Genomic DNA, 7,129 nt, shown 5'->3' with positions numbered 1-7,129 from the left:
CTTTCCGCGAATCTTCTAGTCTCGTCACTCTCCGTCATTTCATTCTGGCTTGCTCTTTGTCTTGTCTGGGCCAATGTGTTTAGCATATTGTCTCATGTACGTGGATAACAGATCTAGTTAGTGAAATAATTGTTGTCAATCATACTAAATGTAGTTAGTCACAAAGTAATAGGGGGCATTATTCATTTAGAAAAGGATAAAGGCACACAAAAGTAATTTGTTCTTCATTTGAAAAGTTTTATAGTTAAAATGAATCACAGTTTTGAGAAAAGATGAGATAAGACTCCAGTCTGTAGTGTAATAAAAGTTTATGGAGCAGGTCGCCACATGGGGGCAGCTATTCTGAGTACGCAAAATTAGCCTATCCACCTTATTTTTCAATGCAGAAGTAAGCCGTTTTCTGAGAATGTGCGAGACTTTCAGTTCATTAGCCTCTATGGGTAAATAATGAGAAGAATAACAACATGCAGTAAACGGTAAAAATGTTTGAACTGCAAACCAGTTTGCAATAGAGCTGTTTGTACAGCTAAAAATAGCTGGACACGAATAAGACTGGAAACCCATCCCATACAATTTACAAATGGCCTTACAAGAAAAATAAGGTGGGTACAAGATTTTTTCTTGGTATCCCCCTATTTTTGGAAACGTTGACTGGTGGAATATATTAACTGTGTCTGCAGATGGCGCATCTCTTTGTGGAAGCTTGTTACGGCCACAAGAAAAATGTAACTTTTTTCTTGTAATTCTGAGTTTATATCTCACAAATCTGTCAGAATTGCAATATATAAACTTTTTTGGGAGATATAAACTTGCAATTGCAAGAAATAAAGTCAGAATTCTGAGATAAGTCAAAAAAGATTTATTAAAAAAACGGAACTTGGAAGTTCTGACAATTCAGATTTTTTTCTTCAGAACTGTGAGATTATATGTCAAAATTCTATTTTTCTATTTTTTTTCTAAAAGAATTTATTTCTGAATTTATATCTCATCATTTTAATTTTTCCCCCTCAGATTTGCGAGATTATATGTCAAAATTCTATTTTTCTATTTTTTTTCTAAAAGAATTTATTTCTGAATTTATATCTCATCCTTTTAATTTTTCCCCCTCAGATTTGGGAGATTATATCTCAAAAATATGATTTTTCCCCTCTTAGAACTGCCAAAAAAGTCTAAATTATAAGATATAAATTCACAATTACTAAAAAAAAGTCAGAATTGTGAGAGTCGCAGTTACCTTAAAAAAAAAAAAAAAAAAAAAAAAAAAAAAAATATATATATATATATATATATATATATATATATAAATGGAACTTGGAAGAGATGTAAACAGTCAGAAAAAGTCAGAATTCTGATATTATATCTTACAATTCTGACTTTTTTCTTCAGAATTGTGAAATTATAAAAAGATGAAAAAGAAATTGGTAGAGATTTAAGACAGAAATGAATTTCAGAATTTTGTTTTTTTTTTAAATCTTTTATATATATATATATATGTATATTTTGAAATTATATATCAAAATTTAGATTTTTTTCCTTACAATTGCAAAAAAAGTCTAAATTGTAAGATGTGATCAAGATGTGTGATTAAAAGGTCGCAATTACCTTTATTTTTTTATCCTGTGGTGTATATTTCTCGGATTGCATGAACACATTTGCAAAGTTACATTGACCAACATGAAGCTGCTTGTTTTGAAAGTGACTTTTGTGTAAACATACATCGCTACACTATTGATATCGATTCTTTTGACAGCACCTGGCAGTAAAACCTGTTCCTAGTGGCGCATGAAAAATACACTTCACCTTAAATGTCTGAATTTCATAAACATCATTGAGCCAAGTAACAGCCAGAACAGAAAGTGACATGAGGGACAGATAATCGTGTTATATATTTGTCAAGACCACAATAGACTGTACGGGTGGGACTCATGTTGACGTTATCCACCTCCAAATTTAGCTCCATTATTAAAATGACTATAATCCATCAAAGCGAATCAGCTCCGCGCTCGCTTTCACTGTAACAGAGGGATAGTTCACAATGAGGACTTTGACCTTACATGCCATTAAAACGTATTAAAACGATGACTCAAGGAACAAACTTTACCATTTCAAAAGCTGTAGGAAAATAAAAGTGAATTTTTCAGCAGTTCACTCTGGCCTCAGATGCCATGACTGATTTATGAAGCACGTACTGCTTTACTGATACCTCACTCTTCCTACATCCCAAACAAATCAACTTATCTTTATTCTGGAGTCAATATATGTGACACTTACAAATTATAGGCTTATTTTGTTTGATTATTTTATTCACTATGATGTTTCTGATTCAAATCTCAGTTTAATTTTATTCTGTCAGTATGATGTTTACGTTCCAATAGAAATCTCGTCGCTCAGGTCACGCTGTTTGATCAACTGTTGTCTTATATTTTCCTTTCAGGGCTCAGCTGACTTAACAGCTTTTTTCGGGTTAAAGGTTACTTCAGAGCTTTCAGTAGAAAATAATGTTCCTGGCAACACAAAGACCAAGGTTGATCACTGCCGCAGTGCCCTCCAATTGTATGAACACACATCTAGTGCCCTGCTGACACTCCAGGAGAAAAAGGACTGATAAGAGTGAAGAGATAAAGAAGAATGGCAGCTAGGAGGGTCCTCTGGGCAGGCAACCAATTACAGATGACAGCATCAGATTGTGTGTGGTCTCTTTCACCATCAAAAGACAAAACTCCCTTGACGACTGACCACAAAAGCACCAAGGACACCCCGCTTAAGACATGCGGGAAGGAAGAAGAAGAGCCTTTTTTGGATTCTTAAAAGTTCTTCTGAGTCATTTGGCCGTCGCAGAGAAGGTCTCGTCAGGTTTTCTGTCCCCATCTCACTCCATAAACACTGAGAGAGGCTCTGCATAACATCTAAGCGAAGGCAGGCCTGATTAACATACGTTTGAGCAGAAAAACAGAAAGACCGGACTCAGATACCAAAATAATGATGCAGAGCTGTTTAATGAAATGTTTCTTATTCCAATAAATGTTTCGCCTTTGGCTGCTGGTCTAGATTCTAGAATATTTTGAAACATTTATGACAAATATTCATATTACCTCATACCACCTTATTTTGTACAACACGGTTATGATTTTGAAAGAATTCTCACCAAGACTGCATTTATTTAAATACATACATTTTAAAACGGTGATACATTATTGCAATTTAAAATAACTTTTTTTTTCTATATTTTTTAAATTAATTTTCACCAGTCATTAGTGTCGCATGATCCTTCAGAAATCATGCTGATTTTCTAAGATTTGCTTAAAAGTTAATCCAAAATGAAAATTCTGTCATTAATTACTCACCCTCATGTCTTTCTAAACCCGTAAGAACACAAATTAAGATGTTTTTGATGAAATTCAAGAGCTGTCTGACCCTGCATAGACAACAAAACAACTGACACGTTCAAGGCCCAGAAAGGTAGTAAGGACATCATTAAAATTTTATAATATTTTTAGGATTCTTTGATGAATAGTAAGTTTTTATGAACTTAAATAACTTAAAAATATACAAAAATTTAAATAGAAATCTTTTGCAACATTATGGATGTCTTTACTGAATCTTTAATGCATCCTTGCAGAATAAAATAATAACTGTTGTTTTTAACTAACGGATTAATTCTTGTGACAAAATCACAAACAGACAATTTATATTGCAAGATTTAGTGTAAACAAGTTATCAAACACTCAAACACCCCATCTTCCATCTTTGACAAACATCTATATTTCATATTTATATTACAGGATGCTTTAACAGCACTGTTTTAACAGGAAAATCAACCTCCAATTGAAGCAATGACAGAATTTTCATTTTTGGGTGATCTATGCCTTTAAGAAACATTTTTTTATTATTATCAAGATTGAAAACAGTTGCTGCCTAATATGTTTGTGGAAATTGTGATATTTTTTTAGGATTCTTTGATGAATAGTAAGTTTTTAAGAACTTTTATATAACTTAAAAATATACAAAAATTTAAAGAGAAATCTTTTGTAACATTATGAATGTGTTTACTGTTGTATTTGATCAAATTAATGCATCCTTGCAGAATAAAATAATTATTATTGTTTTATTTTAACTAACTTTAATTCTTGTGACAAAACCACATACTTACACAATTTATATTGCAAAATTTAGTGTATTTAGTGTATTAAACACTCAAACACCCCAACTACCATTGCTTTTACAAACACTTATATTTCATATTTATATTACAGGATGCTTAAACAGCACTGTTTTGATAGGAAAATCAAACGCCACCCGGTGGCTTTAGGAAAAGAGCAAACGGTGGGCAATATGCATTTAAAGTGGTAAATAAAGCCATTTATATGTGCCAAACTTCCTGCTCCCAGCTGGTGGCGCTATGACTATAACTGGATATTGGTATGTAGATGTCACCAATCCAGGACTTTGATCAAACATATGAAGTTGTGGCTGAACATGTTTGAGCTAGTGTAAAACATGACATATCCTGTTGCCAGCAGGTGGCATTATGATTATAACAGAATATTGGCCTTTAGATGTCTTCAGGCCAGGACTCTTATCGAAGCGGTGAAGTTTGGGCCAGATCAGACATTGTATAATTGAGTTATAACAACTTCCTTTTACATGGTGAAACATCGGACGTTGTTAGGCCGCCATAGACATTCCCTTTAACAAAAACTCAAGATCTTCCCAATTTAACATTGCAAATGCCTTTAGATTAGACTGACCACATATAAAGTTGATGTCATTAAATCTCTATGAGGAGTTTGTTACAGTGTAAAACATGCCACTTCCTGCTGTCAGCAGGTGGCGCTATGGCTATAACTGAATACGTGCAAAGGCATGTATTCAGGTTAGGACTCTTATCATACATGTGAATTTTGGTGCAGATCAGACATTGTATGCCTGAATAACAACTTCCTGTTTCATGGCGTAACATTGAAGTTTGTCAGTCCGCCACGGACACGCTCTTTAACAAAAACTTAAGATCTTCACAATTTCACGTCATAAAGGGTTTTAGATTACACTCATCAAATTTGGTGTTAATATGTGTAAATCTCTAGGAGGAGTTTGTTTAAATACAATGCCTGAAAACGGCAAAAACGACACAAAACTTGCAGAGAAAATTCAAAATAACAGACTTCCTGTTGGGCTTTGGACTTCGTAACAAGGGACTTTTTTGTAGATATTGGTGTGTTACATGTATCTAACATGAATTTCGTTCATGTATGTGAAACATAGCTTGAGGGGCACTTCATTGAACTTTTATAGGTGGCGCTATCGAGCCATTTTGCCACACCCACTTCTGAAACCCATGACAGATGCAAATTTTCACCACTTTTACCGTGTGTGCAAAGTTTCATGAGTTTTCGAGCATGTCAAGGCCCTCAAAAATGCGATTCATTTTAGAGGAGAAGAAGAAGAAGATAAAAAAACAAACTGCAGACAGCTTATTCGAACTTTAAAACCTTAGAAGACAGATCATACAGGCCTATGCTATCATCCATTTGACATGCAACGTCTATATAAATGGTTTTAAACAAAACACTTTATGAAGTAATAATGAACAGGAGATACATGAATGATATTATCACTCTCCGTTATTTCATTCCAAACAGTCTCTGGATAATAAACAATTCGGTTTAATTTGAAACAAGTAATGAGAAAGGGACGTGAGCGCAATTAAGTCCGAACTACACAACCGTAATAACAACATAACATTCAATAATAAGCGGCTGCATAATTACGTTAGATGTTAGGTTCATTTCGACAGGCTGTATGAAGACATACTTCCTGTCAGTCACTCATGGTTAATCCATCTCATAAGCAGAGTGACAAGGACCTTGACTGCTCCCTCAGGTCCTATCAGATCGGTGTTGCACATCCTCAATCCTTCTTGCGGCACACGTTGCTTTGAAGGTTCCTACCTCTTAAGTGGCTGAGTAATGTTCTTCTCTCATGACATCTCCTTGCCCCTTCCACTAAACGCAGTATATTGTCTCCTCAGTGAAGCCGCATGACGCTCACTCGCACGCACTGACAAACAATTTTCATACGTGTCCTGAATGAAAACAAGCTGAGTAGTCACTCGTGAAACTTTAATGAGCTGTAAAACAAGAAAATACATGCCTGTAAGAGAAGAGTCTACGTTCCAGGTGCCAACTGTGAAAAGAGAAATAGAAATTCATGGTATTATAATATGGGCCGCTTGTTTCTGAACAACGAGAAGAGGAAATTTGCTGCTGAAGGTCAGTAATCTCCGCTCTCTGGGGTCTTGGAAAGCTGGGATGTTTTGATGGAAAGGAATGAAAAATTATACAATGCGAAATATTTCTTCTCCTTTCCTTCAGCAGGCCGCTTTGAAGTAGTTGTGATTTCCCTCGGGGGTCACCGCGGGCCAGGGGTGGACACTGAGGGGTTTCGAAAAAGGTGGGTTGAGGGCTGTCTGCTATTGTACACAATCATCTGAGCAGCCTGGCTACCTAAGCTGGAGGACTATGAATTATAGACATGCGCCAGACACCGGCGTCGACTCTCTGCCCCAGGAACCCACCCACACTTGATCTATTGATCCTTCAAAAGAACGAAACTTAGCATGTCATAAATACAACCATCAAAGGCCGTCATCTCTCACGCGGATGACGTAGGAAAACAAGGCTTTCCCGTGAGGAAACCAGCGCTGAAGGCTGACTTAATTAGATCGCACGCTTTCCACCCTGTGTTAGTGTGTTCTGATGCATTTAAGTCATGTTGGAAAGATAGTATTTACAAACTGAATGCACGTGAACAGCATCAACAATTGTAATGATCATTTCTTTAAATGAAAAAATTAAAATAAGCAGTTTTGCATTACATCACTTGCTTACCAATGGATCCTACTAGTCCTCTATCCATAATATTGCTTTCTCCAGTGAAGGATTAGTTCACTCCAGAATTTAAACTTCCTGATAATTTACGCACCCCACGTCATCCAAGATGTTCATGTCTTTCTTTCTTCAGTCGAAAAGAAATGAAGGTTTTTGAGGAAAACATTCCAGGATTTTTCTCCATATAGTGGACTTTTATTGAGATCAGTGCAAACTGTAGTTTCAATGCAGCTTCAAAGGGC

Source organism: Labeo rohita, chromosome 25, assembly GCF_022985175.1.
Source record: "Labeo rohita strain BAU-BD-2019 chromosome 25, IGBB_LRoh.1.0, whole genome shotgun sequence".
Classification (NCBI taxonomy): Eukaryota; Metazoa; Chordata; class Actinopteri; order Cypriniformes; family Cyprinidae; genus Labeo; species Labeo rohita.
This window is presented reverse-complemented; position numbering follows the sequence as displayed.